We start from the raw sequence: 13,770 nt of genomic DNA on the forward strand, positions 1-13,770 counted from the left end.
TCCTTCGACCGATTCGAATGTATCATTGTCTCTCCACTGCTTTAAATGTATTTTTCTATCTATCTATCTTTCTATCCATCTACCTCTCCATTCATCTATCTCTCTATATATATATCTCTCTATCCATCTATCTCTCTATCCATCTGCCGATCTATCTATCTTTCTATCTATATATCTCTCTATCCATCTATCTATCCATCCATCTATTTAACTATCTACCTATCTATCTATCTCTCTATCAATCTATCTATCCATCCATCTATCTATTCATCCATCTATCTATCTATATATCTCTCTGTCTATCCATCCATCTATTTAACTATCTATCTATCTATATATCTCTCTATCCATCTATCTATCCATCCATCTATCTATCCATCCATTTATCTATCTATATATCTCTCTATCCATCTATCTATCCATCCATCTATCTATCTATCCATCTATCTATCCATCCATCTATCTATCTATATATCTCTCTATCCATCTGTCTATCCATCCATCTATCTATATATCTCTCTATCCAACTCTCTCTATCTATACATCTCTCTCGCCATCTATCTATATATCTACTTACCTATCTATCTATCTATCTCTATCTGTCCATCTATCTATCTATATAGCTATCTATCTGTTGACCTTTATCTCCCTATGTCTCTTTATCTGTTTCTCCCTCCACCTGTTTATTGCTCTGTTGTTGATTCTCTATCGCTTTCTGTCTCTCCTTCTTCATTACTCAAGTTCATCAAATAGCTTTCTAATCTTTATCAAAAAAATGCAATATTAAAGCATGAGCATGAGGTAAATTAGCAAATTACAAGGTGGGGTGGACTCAGTATGTTGGTCTGTGAAGACGTCACCGAGCCCTCTTCCTTCTTCAGGCTGCTGATCACAGAAGTCTCCCTGAGCAGCTTCTGGAAGAAGAAGCGCGAGCACTTCTCGTCCTGCTCCACGGAGCGGACTCTGGAACGAAAGATAATCTTTGAGGCCCCTTTAACTGGATGGATCACACCGTGAGATCACAGGATGAGGCCCCTTTAACTGGACGGTTCACAGCATGAGATCACAGGATGAGGCCCCCTGAACTCGACGGTTCACACCGTGAGATCACAGCATGAGGCCCCTTTAACTGGACGGTTCATACCGTGAGATCACAGCATGAGGCCCCTTTAACTGGACGGCTCATACCGTGAGATACGGTCTGTATTGTACTGTATTGCTTCGAAATTGTGAAATTTAGTTTTAACTCTGTGTATTCTTAAATTTTATGCAGTAATGTATGTTTTGTAACAAAAAAAAATCGCAGAAACTTTCGAATCAAACGGGAATTGAACCTCCACACGTTATCCATTGCTCCACTGGCCTAGTTTACAAAAAGCATGCAGTAACTCACACTTCCACAATGCTGGAGAATGAGCAGTTACCGAGTCAGTCTCGGTCATGCCCACGCGATTCCACGAGTCCGGAAGTGTCAAAGGTTCACGGTGAACAATCACCAAAGAGAGAGACATGAGCTGCTTCCTTTCGATCGCTCAGCTTGTCGAGCGGAGAACTATAGTACAATTAACAGATCAAAGTTTGCTGGTTCGAAGTAATAAACGTGCTTTTGGAGTAAGTAGCTCTAGGCCATTCTCTTAACTTTACAGGCAGCCTACGGCTTAACATGTTGGCGCTGAGGCACAGGAGAGCACTTTTCCTTTGTCAAACCTTAAAGCTTTCTGTGTCTGTCAGAACACGGCTGTTTTGTTCGAGCATTTGCCTCTGCTCACCAGCAGGGAGTGCCTTTGAGCAACAACACTTCAAACCGCTTTCAGGCAAAAATGTCTTCGATCAGGCAGACAGACAGGGCTCTCGCTGCTCCCTCAAGCTCGGGGCCGCTGTTCCTTTCCTGTGATCTCATCTACCTTCCGCATGCTCGGGCTCTTCTCAGCATCATTCACGATTACTGTGGCTTCCCGTTCTGCTGTTGCTCACTTGCTTATGCTCGAAACCACCGATTGGAACAAAGTATTGATTGTCGTTAGGGAGGGGGCCAACCCAAGGCGAGATTTCTCTGCTGATCGTGGAGCTGCTTGGAGGCGAGTGCGAAACAACTACTGTGAAGGGCATTGAATAAAGGGGGCAGTAGCAACATGGATACAGAATCGGCTAAGGGACAGGAAACAGAGTAGTGGTGAACGGTTGTTTTTGGGACTGGAGGGAGGAGGACAGTGATGTTCCCCAGGGGTCGGTGCTTTGACCACTGCTTTCCTTTATATATGTTAATGACTTGAACTTGTGTGTACAGGGCACAATCTCCAAATTTGCAGATGAAACAAAACTTGTAAGGGTTAAAAACAGTGAGGAGGATAGTGATAGACTTCAGGAGAATATATACAGACTGGCTGCATGGGCGGAAACATGGCAAATGAAAGTTAACGAAGAAAAATTCGAATTGATGCATTTCGGTAGGAAGAACGAGGAGAGGCAATATAAACTAGAGGGCATAATTCTAACAGTGATACAGGAACAAAGAGATCTGCGGGTATATGTGCACATATCATTGAAAGTGCCAGGGCAGGTTGAGAAAGTGGTTAAAAAAGCATTCGGGATCCTGGGCTTTATAAATAGAGGCAGAGAGCACTAAAGTATGGAAGTCATTAGAAAACACTGGTTCAGCCACAACTGGAGTATTATGTCCACTTCTGGGCGCCGCACTTTAGGAAAGATATGAAGGCGTTAAAGAGGGTGCAGAAGAGATTTACTAGAATGATTCCAGGGATGAGGGACTTTAGTTACGTGGATAGACTGGAGAAGCTGGAGATTTGATAGAGATTGTCAAAACCATGAAGGGATTAGACAGAGTGTATAGAGAGAAATCGTTCCTATTTGCAGAAGGGTGAAGGAGCAGAGGGCATAGATGTAACATGATTGGCAAAAGCACCATAGATGACATCAGGAAAAACGATGGGGCGGTGGAGTGGGACCAGCTGGATTGCTCTTGCACAGAGCTGGTGTGGTCTCGATGGGCCGAATGGCCTCCATCCGTGCTGGAATGTTTCTATGATTCAAGTCGAATGCTCGCTGAGCAGGTGAGAGATAGCAAGATAGATTCTTGCATTCTCCACTCACCTTTTGACTTGGGTCAATTGTCCAGAAACAAAAGTGGCGTCAGTTTTCAGCGAGCCCATGGTCCATGTACTTCTTAAGCTTCACTGCGTGCTACGGTACAGAGAGGTCAAGGGGCAGCAAATCTTTTGGTGTGCTGCAGGAAGAAAAAAATATTGATTTTGGTCTTGAGCAAAGATGGAAAAAAAAAAGCATAATGATGCCTTCTCTGAGGATTGAACTCAGGACCTTCAGATTATGAGACTGACGCGCTACCTACTGCACTAAGAAGGCACTTGATGCATAAATCTCCAGGCAGCACTATCAAGTAGGACAGTTTGCAAGGTGTAAAATCATAAACTCATCGGCAGTTTGCAAAAACTCTCCATCCAGGTGGAAATCGAACCAACAATCTTCTGAATTTTGGTCAGACACGTTCCCCATTGCTCGACTGGCCAAAGGTGTGTCGAGTAAGTCGGAGCTCACAAGCTCACAGCGCTGCGGTATGAGCAGGTACCGAGTCAGTCTCGGTCATGCCCACGCGACTCCACGAGTCCGGGAGTGTCAAAAGGCACACGGTGAACAATCACCAAAGAGAGGGACCTTTGCTGTTTCCCTTCGATAGCTCAGCTGGTAGTGTGGAAAACTTGTGGAGATTAAAACTTGAAAGCAAAATCACTCTTAAATCGTTGGTTTAATTCTGGCTCAAAATAACGAACGTGCTTTTGGATTAAGCGGTATTGTGCTCAAGGCCGCTCTCTTAACGTTACAGACTGCTTACTGTTTAAAATGTTGGCGCTTTTCCTTTCTCAAACCAGCAGGGAGCGCCTTTGAGCAACAACACGTCAAACCGGACTCACTTTCAGGCAAAAAAAGACTTCTGTCAGTCTTTCGGACAGGTCTCTCGCTGCTCAAAGGAGTGCCTTTGAGCAGCAATGTTTTTTTTAATTTTAAAAATATACTTTACTTCATAACATTTAATGATACATAAAGTTCAGGGTAAAAGTCGCAATTTCAATTCAAAACAATACAAAACAGATCGCACACACTATTTTTTCAATACAAAACACAGTACATGTCTTTAAATACATTCTGTACAATAAAAGGTGGGATGCTCTTTCCACATAGAGCCCTTGTATAGGCCGCACCATGCCTCAGTGCGTCCAGCAGCACATTCTCCTGGACCTTGCAGTGTGTCAGTCGGCAACACTCGGTCGTGGACCGCTCCTTCAGCTGGGAGACCAGAAGGTTTCGGGAGGACCAAAGGGCCTCCTTCACCGAGTTGATGGTCTTCCAGCAGCTGTTGATATCTGTCTCGGTTTCCGTCCTGGGGAACAGCCCGTAGAGCCCAGCGTCCTGTGTTACCGAGGTGTTGGGGATGAACTGGGACAGTGACTAACGCATCTCTCTCCACATATTCTGCTGAAGGACCAGTCCATGAGGAGACGGACGATGGTTTCATCCCCGTTGCAGCCTTGAAGGCAGCTTGAGGTGGTGCTGAGATTTTGTCCATGTTGGAATGCCCGCACTGGGAGCGCGGATCTCAACACCATCCAGATCACATCCTGTTGCCTGTTGGTCAGTTCCGGCGACGAGACTTTCTGCCAAATGGCATCGACCGTCTGGTCGGGGAACTGCCCGACCGGATTCATCCTCTCCTTTTCCTGCAGGACCCCCAGAACGTTCCTCGTCGACCACTGTCCGACGGCCTTGTGGTCGAAGTGGTTTCTCCTCAGGATCTTCTCCACCTGGGACAGGTAGGGTGGGGTGATCCAGCTGGACGGGACGTCCTCCGTCTCCTCGGCTAGCATGGCCAGACGCAGTTTTCTCAATGTTTTGGACAGGTAGAAACTCAGCACGTAGAGACACTTGGTGTTTGTGTACCGGGGCTCTGCACACATTCTGAGGCAGCCACACACAAAGCTGGCCATCAGGATCAGGGCAGCATTGGTGACGCTTCTGTCCCCTTTGTCTGGAGGTTTGTACATGGTGTCCCTGTGGGCGCGTTCAACCTTGGACCTCCAGACAAAGTGGAAGATAGCTCGGGTGACCGTGGTGACGGAGTTGTGGGGAATGCGCCAGACCTGGGCCACGGAGAGCATCACCGCGAGTACCTCACACCTCATCACCAGGTTCCTGTTGGTTACACAGAGAGAGACAGCGTCCCCCCAACATACCAAGCTTCTGTTGCGCCTTGGCGAACCGCTCCTCCCATTGCTTGGTGGAGGCCTGGGGCCCCCTGAACCAGCTCGCAAGTACCATCAGTTAGTCGGACCTGACGGTGAAGGGGACAAAGGATCGGGTCTCCCACCTGCCATAGAACATGGCCTCACCCTTACTGTAGTTCACTCGGGACACCGAGGCCAGTTCGAAACGATCGCAGATGCCCATCAATCTGTGGACCGACTGCTGATTGGAGCAAAAGGCAGTGACGTCATCCATGTACAGGGCGGCCTGGGATCGTTATCCCCCTGATACTTGTGTTCTTCCTGACGGACGGGGCAAACGGCTCGATACCACATATGAACAAGACCATGGAGAGAGGACAGCCCTGCCTGACTCCAAATTTGATCAGAAAACTCTCCGACTCCCGCCCATTGATTAGGACTGCGCTATGAATGTCCACGTAGAGCAGTCAGGTCCAATTGGACATTTCCTCCCCAAAGCCCATTTTAGACAGCACGTTCATCATGTATGTGTGGGATATTCTGTCAAACGCCTTGTCCTACTCCAGGCTGATGAGGCAGGTGTTCACCCCCCTTTCTTACTTGTAGACGATCGTATACCTGGACAGTACCAGGCTATCAGAGACCTTCCTGCCGGGTACAGTACAGGTCTGATCCGGGTGGATCACCTGCTCCAGAGCGGACTCGAGCCTGTTGGTGATGGCCTTCGACAGAATCTTGTAGTTGACATTTAGCAAGGAAATGGGTCGCCAATTTCTGATTTCCCCCTCTCTCTCTTCTGCTTGTAGATGACAGTGATGATGCCTTTCCTCATGGACTCTGACATGCTGCCTGCCAGAAGTATACCCCCGTACACATCCAGTAGCTCTGGGCCAATCCAATCCCACAGAGCCGAGTGCAACTCAACCGGTAAACCTTCGAGAAGAGTAGAACTCCCCGGAGTTCTACTCTTCTGGAAGGACCAGACAGCCTTTGTCAGCTTCTCCAAGGTCAATGGCCGACCCAGGCTCTCCTGTTCGCTGTCCTCTAAGACCTCCGTAATAGAGAACAGGAAGGGTTGGGAGGCCGTGCTGTCTCTGGGCTTTGCGTCAGACAGCCCGGCATATAAAGATTTGTTGATCCTCAGTATGTCGGTCTGTAAAGGCGTCACCGAGCCGTCTTCCTCCTTCAGGCTGCTGATCACCAGAGGTCTCTCTGTGCAGCTTCTGGACGAAGAAACGCGAACACTTCTCACCCTGCTGCACGGAGTGGACTCTGGACCGAAAGGTGATCCTCGAGGCCTCGGAGGTGAAGATCGAGACTTGCTGGCCCTTCAACTCTCTGAGTTCCTCCCCGACATCGATCCCCATCGACTGCAGCTGGAGCAGATCCTGCATGCTTTTCTGGAGCTGGGACAATTTCCTCTGTCTCTCTCTCGTCCCTTTGACTGGACGGGTCACAACGTGAGATCACAGGGTGAGGCCCCTTGAACTGGACGGGTCACACCGTGAGATCTCAGGGTGAGGCCGCTTTAACTGGACGGGTCACACCGTGAGAGCTCAGGGTGAGGCCCCTTGAACTGGACGGGTCACACCGTGAGAGCTCAGGGTGAGACACCTTTAACTGGACGGGTCACACCGTGAGAGCTCAGGGTGAGGCCCCTTGAACTGGACGGGTCACACCGTGAGAGCTCAGGGTGAGACACCTTTAACTGGACGGGTCACACCGTGAGATCTCAGGGTGAGACTGCTTTAACTGGACGGGTCACACCCTGAGATCTCAGGGTGAGGCCCCTTTAACTGGACGGGTCACACCGTGAGATGAGAGTGCAGTTCCTTTAACTGGACGGGTCACACCGTGAGATCACAGGTGGGGCCACTTTAACGGGACGGGTCACACTGTGAGATCACAGGGTGAGACCCCTTTAACTGGACCGGTCAAACCGTGAGATCAGAGGGTGAGACCCCTTCAACTGGACATGTCAAACCGTGAGATCAGAGGGTGAGGCTCATTTAACTGGACGGGTCAAACCGTGAGATCACAGGGTGAAGCCTCTTGAACCGAACGGGTCACACGGTGAGATCTCAGGGTGAGACTGCTTTAACTGGATGTGTCACACCGTGAGATCATGAGGTGAAGTCCCTTTAGCTGGATGTGTCACGACGTTAGATCTCAGGATGAGGCCCCTTTAAACGGACGGGTCACACCGTGAGATGACAGGGTGATGCCCCTTTAAATGGACAGGTCACACCGTGAGATCTCAGGGTAAGGCTCTGTGATTCCAGGTGGTGTTTCCTCGCTCGGCTAATTTAAATATGTGAGGTGGTGAGAGTGTTGGTGAAATGAAGGCTGGAGATGGCAGAAGCACAGGATCTCAGCAGCAGCGGGACCAGGAGTGTGCTTTTTAACTGGTGCAGGGAAACAGCAGTGGGAACGGAAATCACAAAATCACAAGAGACTTAGAGGTCCGTGTGTGTGGATCATTAAAATATCATGGACAGGTACAGAAAATAATCAATAAAGGATAATGGAATGCTGGCCTTTATACATAAGAGGACCAGAATACGATGGGGTAGAAGTTATACTCCAACTATACAAAGCCCTCGATAGACCACAGCTGGAATACTGTGTTCAGTTCTGGATACCACACCATCGGAAGGTCACATTGGTCTTGGGAGTGCAACGCAGATTTACGAGAATGTTACCTGGTCACTGAGTGGGGAAATTGGATAGGACCTGTTTTTGGGCGGGAGCAGCACGATCCGCTGTTATCCCGCACCCAATGGTCCCAGCGCAGGCAGGACGAGATTTTCGTCAGCCCTGAGGACTCACCTGCAATCTGCGTTGGCAATCAGCGTTGAACGAGGATTCCATGCAATTCGCACTTTCCACCAGCAGCGGGAAGCTCCTATCTCTTAATGGCAGGCTGTCTGTTAGAAATCTCTTAAAGGTAGCGAGTACCTGTTATTTGCTGAATATAACCGACTGCTGTCTGCACGGAGTCTGAACGGAGATCAGACATCGCACGTGTAAAGCACAGATGCAGGTCCCATCCCTATTTTTAAACACTGATGAGTTAATTAAAAATATTAAATAAAGTTTGCACACCAGTAAATCCCACATCCTCCAATCTGCAGGCCAGACCTCACCAATGTGCCGGCCTGAGACTCCGTGCACCAAGGTTCTCTGCTGATGCACCAGAGGCTTTGGTGTAAGAGGTGGACTGAAGGAGGGACATCCGATATCCACGGTGGGCAAGAGGTCCTCCAGACATACACCCAAAAGGTAGTGGGAGGCAGTCGGGGATGAGGTCAATGCCAGGCGCACAGCATCATGAACATGGATGCAGTACAGGAAGAAATTCAATGCTTTGACATGAGTGGTCAAGGTGAGCGAGGTCAACTGTCAATAGCGTCTCCAACCAACTACACCACTAGCCGCACCCATTGCTCCATGAACTACACCCCCCCATCACCCACATAGCAACAAACTCTTTCCTTCAGTAATCAACCCTCTCACCCTTACACATTACCACCGTTGCAAGCAGCACACCCACAACTCACAGGCCACACACACTGGCAGCTATTCAACCATGATAGGAACATCACCCGCTTTCTTGCAGGAGAAGCTGGCACATATCAGGAGACAGCCAGTGGCGGTGGCATTTTGCTCCTCGAGACTTTTCTGTCACTCGATCAGATCAGGGTGGACCTGTGATCTAACTCCATATACCCGCCTTAGCCCCATATCCCTTAATACCCTTGGTTCACAGAAATCCATCAATCTCAGATTTAGAATTCTGGATTGAGCTGGAATCAACTACCGTTTGCAGAGGAGTATTGCAAACTTCTCCCACCCTTTGTGCGTAGAAGGATTTCTTAATTTGACTCCTGCACGTCCTGGCTCTAAATGTTATGCTAACTCCCTGCGTACTAGCTGAGGTACTAAATGAGTACTTTGCCTGTGTCGTTACCAAGGAAGAAGATGCTGCCAAGATACAGAAAAAGGGAGGTAGTTGAGATACTGGGTATGCTAAAAATTGATAGAGGAATTGCAAGAAAGGCTGGCTGTACTTAAATAAATAAGTCACCCGGTCCGGCTGGGATGCATCCAAGATTCTGAGGGAAGTAAGGGTGGAAATTGCACAGTTCTGGCCATAATCTTCCAGTCATCCTTAGATATGGGGGTGGTGCCCGAGGGCCGGAGAATTGCAAATGTTACATCCTTATTTTAAAAAGGGTGTAAGGATAAACACGGCAACTACTGGCCAGTCAGTTTAACCTCGGTGGTGGGGAAGCTTTTAGAAACGATAATCAGAGACAACATTAACAGTCACTTGGAAGAGTGTAGATTAGTAAAGGAAAGCCAGCACGAATTTGTTAAAGGCAAATCGTGTTTAACTAACTTGACTGAGTTTTTTGATGAGGTAACAGAGGGTTGACGAGGGCAATGCAGTTGATGTGTATATGGACTTTCAAAAGTTGTTTTATAATGTTCCACAAAATAGGCTTCTCAGCAGAATTGAAGCCCAAGGAATTAAAGGTGCAGTGGGAGCATGGATTTGAAATTGGCTCAGTGACAGTAAACAGAGAATAGTAGTGAACGGTTCTTTTTCTGACTGGAGGAAGTGTTCCCCGGGAGTTCGGTGCTGGGACCACTGATTTTCTTGATATATATTAATGACTTGGAATTGGGTGTACAGGGCACAATTTCAAAATTTGCAGATGGCTCAAAAATTGGAAGTGTAGTGAGCAGTGAGGAGGATAGTGATAGATTTCAAGAGGACATCGACAGGCTGGTGGAATGGGCGGACACGTGGCAGATGAAATTAACGCAGAGACGTGCGAAGTGATACATTTTGGCAGGAAGATGAGAAGCAATACAAACTAAATGGTACAATTCTAAAGGGGATGCAGGAACACAGAGATCTGGGGGTATATGTGCACAAATCTTTGAAGGTGGCAGGATAGTTTGAGAAATCGGTTAAAGAAGCATGCGGCGTCAAGGGCTTTATGAACACAGACATGGAGTACAAAAGCAAGGAAGTTATATGGAACACTGGTTCGACCACAACTGGAGTATTGTGTCCAATTCTGGGCACCGCACTTTAGGAAGGATGTGAAGAAGATAGAGAGGGTGCAGAAAAGATTTACTACAATGGTTCCAGGAATGAGGGACTTCAGTTACGTGGAGAGTCTGGAGATGCTGAGATTGTTCTCCTTAGAGCAGAGAAGGTTATAGAGGTGATTTGATGGAAGCGTTCAAAATCATTTCAGGTGATTGGCAAAATAACAAAAGGCGACATGAGGAAAAACTTTTTGTACGCAGCGATTTGTTATGATCTGGAATGCGCTGCCTGAAATGGTGGTGGAAGCACATTCAATCATGGCTTTCAAAAAGGAATTGGATAAATAGAGTCATAGAGTCAAAGAGTTATACAGCACGGATAGAGGACCTGCGGCCCATCGTGTCCGCGCCGGCCATCAGCCCTGTCTACTCTAATCCCATATTCCAGCATTCGGTCCGTAGCCTTGTATGCTATGGCATTTCAAGTGCTCATCCAAATGCTTCTTGAATGTTGTGAGGGTTCCTGCCTCCACAACCCTTTCAGACAGTGAGTTCCAGACTCCAACCACCCTCTGGGTGAAAAAGTTCTTTCTCAAATCCCCTCTAAACCCCCCGCCTTTTACCTTGAATCTATGTCCCCTTGTTATAGAACCCTCAACGAAGGGAAAAAGCTCCTTAGTATCCATCCTATCTGTGCCCCTCATAATTTTGTACACCTCAATCATGTCCCCCCTCAGCCTCCTCTGCTCCAAGGAAAACAAACCCAATCTTCCCAGTCTCTCTTCATAGCTGAAGCGCTCCAGCCCTGGTAACATCCTGGTGAATCTCCTCTGCACCCTCTCCAAAGCGATCACATCCTTCCTGTAGTGTGGCGACCAGAACTGCACACAGTACTCCAGCTGTGGCCTAACCAGTGTTTTATACAGCTCCATCATAACCTCCTTGCTCTTATATTCTATGCCTCGGCTAATAAAGGCAAGTATCCCATATGCCTTCTTTACCACCTTATCTACCTGTTCCACCACCTTCAGGGATCTGTGAACTTGCACACCAAGATCCCTCTGACCCTCTGTCTTGTCTAGGGTCCTCCCATTCATTGTGTATTCCCTTGCCTTGTTAGTCCCTCCAAAGTGCATCACCTCGCACTTTTCCGGGTTAAATTCCATTTGCCACTGTTCCGCCCATCTGACCAACCCATCTATATCGTCCTGCAGACTGAGGCTATCCTCCTCGCTATTTACCACCCTACCAATCTTTGTATCATCAGCGAACTTACTGATCATACCTTTTACATTCATATCCAAGTCATTAATGTAGACCACAAACAGCAAGGGACCCAGCACCGATCCCTGTGGTACCCCACTGGCCACAGGCTTCCAGTCACAAAAACAACCTTCGACCATCACCCTCTGCCTTCTGCCACTAAGCCAGTTTTGTATCCAAAGTGCCAAGGCACCCTGGATTCCATGGGCTCGTACCTTCTTGACCAGTCTCCTGTGGGGGACTTTATCGAAGGCCTTACTGAAATCCATGTATACCACATCCACTGCGTTACCCTCATCCACACGCCGAGTCACCCCCTCAAAAAATTCAATCAAATTAGTCAGACATGATCTTCCCTTCATGAAGCCATGTTGACTATCCCTGATTAATCCTTGCTTCTCCAAGTGGAGACTAATTTTGTCCTTCAGAATTTTTTCCAATCATTTTCCTACCACTGATGTTAGGCTCACTGGCCTGTAGTTCCCCGGTTTTTCCCTACTCCCCTTCTTGAATAATGGTATTACATTAGCGGTTCTCCAGTCCTCTGGCACATCCCCTGTGGCCAGAGAGGTTCTGAATATATGTGTCAGAGCCCCCGCAATCTCCTCCTTTGCCTCACACAGTAGGCTGGGATACATTTCGTCCGGGTCTGGGGATTTATCCATTTTTAGGCCTGCTAAAACCGCCAATACCTCCTCCCGCTCGATGTTAATATGTTCGAGTATATCACAGTCCCCCTGCTGTATTTCTATGTCTACATCGTCCTTCTCCATAGTGAAAACAGATGCAAAAAAATCATTTAGAACCCCTCCTACATCTGCCGGCTCCACACACAGATTGCCATTTTTGTCCCTAATGGGCCCTATTTTTTCCCTTGTCATCCTCTTACCCTTAATATACTTATAAAACATCTTAGGATTTTCTTTTATTTTGCTCTCCAGTGTTATTTCATGGCCCCTCCTTGATCTCCTAATTTCTTTTTTAAGTATCCCCCTCCACTTTTTGTACTCCTCGAGGGCTTCCTCCGTCTTTAGCCTTTTGTATCTGCCAAAAGCCCTCCTTTTTTTCCTAATCCATTCTCGTATATCCCCTGACATCCAAGGTTCCCTGGAGTTCTTGGAACCACCCTTGACCTTTACGGGAACATGTTGCCATTGTATGGTCTCAATCTCCCTTCTGAAAGACTCCCATTGCTCCGATGCGGATTTTCCTACAAGCAGCTGATCCCAGTCCATTTTGGCCAGATCCTGCCTTATCTTATTAAAATCGGCCTTCCACCAATTTAGAACCTTTATTTCCGGCCCCTCCCTGTCCTTTTCCATGACCACCTTAAATCTCACCGAATTATGGTCACTGTCACCAAAGTGCTCACCTACTAGCACTTCTTCCACTTGGCCGGCCACATTCCCTAGAATTAGGTCCAGTACCGCCCCCTCTCTTGTAGGACTTTCTACATGCTGGCTCAAAAAGCTCTCCTGGATGCACGTTAAGAATTTTGTAGCCTCTAAGCCTTTTACACTCTGAGTATCCCAGTTAATATTGGGGAAGTTGAAATCCCCCACTATTATTACCCTATTATTTGCACAATTTTCTGAGATTTGCCTACATATCTGTTCCTCTATCTCCTCCTGACTGTTTGGGGGCCTATAGTACACTCCCATCAAAGTGCTTGCCCCCTTTTTGTTTTTAAGCTCCACCCATATGGCCTCATTAGAGGAACCTGCTAATATATCATCCCTCCTTATGGCAGTAATTGATTCTTTAATTAATATTGCGACCCCCCCCCCTCCTCTTATACCTCCCCCTCTGTCTCGCCTGAAGATTCTGTACCCCGGAATATTGAGCTGCCAGTCTTGCCCCTCCCTCAACCATGTCTCTGTGACAGCAACAATATCATACTCCCATGTGTTTATCAACACCTTCAGTTCATCCACCTTATTCGCAAGCCTCCTTGCATTAAAATAGATGCCATCCAGCCTTGCCCTCACATATTTGCCCTGCCTTCCAAGCTGACTTGTTTTTTTCTCGAAGGGAAAAACTTTGCAGGGCTACGGGATCGAGCGGGGGATTGGGACCAACTGGATTGCTCTTACAAAGAGCTGGTACGGGCTCGATTGGCCGAATGGCCTCCTCCTGTGCTGTAACCATTCTATAATTCTCTGATTTTGAAGTGTGGTCACTGTGGTAA

The 13,770-nt window shown here is 47.6% G+C and overlaps 1 non-coding gene across 1 annotated transcript; it reads right to left on the minus strand.

Moving 5' to 3' along the window:
- Positions 1-3,308: 3,308 nt before the first annotated feature.
- On the minus strand, positions 3,309-3,381 carry trnam-cau (transfer RNA methionine (anticodon CAU)). The gene has a single exon. It is a non-coding gene; the product is annotated as a tRNA-Met (tRNA).
- Positions 3,382-13,770: the final 10,389 nt, after the last annotated feature.

This window comes from Heptranchias perlo, unplaced genomic scaffold (genome assembly GCF_035084215.1).
Source record: "Heptranchias perlo isolate sHepPer1 unplaced genomic scaffold, sHepPer1.hap1 HAP1_SCAFFOLD_59, whole genome shotgun sequence".
Taxonomy (NCBI): Eukaryota; Metazoa; Chordata; class Chondrichthyes; order Hexanchiformes; family Hexanchidae; genus Heptranchias; species Heptranchias perlo.